This window comes from Octopus bimaculoides, chromosome 18 (genome assembly GCF_001194135.2).
Source record: "Octopus bimaculoides isolate UCB-OBI-ISO-001 chromosome 18, ASM119413v2, whole genome shotgun sequence".
In the NCBI taxonomy this organism is placed as follows: domain Eukaryota; kingdom Metazoa; phylum Mollusca; class Cephalopoda; order Octopoda; family Octopodidae; genus Octopus; species Octopus bimaculoides.
The window spans coordinates 27,891,622-27,892,274 of NC_068998.1; the positions used below are offsets into that span (position 1 = coordinate 27,891,622).

Here is a 653-nt window from a genome sequence, read left to right on the forward strand (position 1 = left end):
TTCTCTATTTGTGTGGTTTTATTTTTCTTTTCTGTAAAGGTGTGTGTTTTTTATTCTCTGTACCTGAGTACACAGGTGCGCATATACGCACACACACACGCACACACTCACACACATGCGCACACACACACGCACGCACACAGACGCGCGCGCACATGCACAAAACATACAGACGGCGGTGGAGGGAATGCAGTGGATGTAGAAGTGAAGTGATTCTATCGTCTCAGAAAAAGTACCCAATCTCTTCATAATTTACAGAATTTCTACATCAGTATCCCCACAGTATATTACACACAACGTAAAGGACCCACATTTATCATTAACAGCAACAACAAAACTTTATCTTTGATACATACCTTGTAAATCCAAATGTCAAAAATGCGTGTACTCTCATCATTATTTCAAAGATTAAAAGAGGAATAATTCTAGTATTCTTGTTCGCCACCTCCATAGAATAGGCATTTTTATGTCGTTTAAAGTTGGCCGATGTTTCATTTGTCTGTTACAGCAGAAATTCCTTCAGATCTAAAAAAAACTTTGAACAGTCGAGAAACCAAGTTGAAACTACCCATTCTAAAGAACCGAGTATGCCTCACACACACACATGCGCACATCCACATCTACACATACGCACAGACACTTCCACGTATTTA

General features: G+C 39.5%; 1 protein-coding gene across 3 annotated transcripts in view; it reads right to left on the minus strand.

Annotated features, from left to right (window-relative positions):
• Window positions 1–653, minus strand: part of LOC106876444 (potassium voltage-gated channel protein Shaw) — a 59,815-nt gene that overhangs the window by 57,676 nt on the left and 1,486 nt on the right. For 2 of the 3 annotated variants that reach the window (XM_014924996.2, XM_052974252.1), the window contains exon 1: window positions 357–617. The gene's annotated coding sequence lies outside the window, so the exon portion shown is untranslated. Of the gene's footprint in view, window positions 1–356; window positions 618–653 lie in introns of those variants that run through there. The other variant, XM_014924995.2, reaches the window with a different exon arrangement.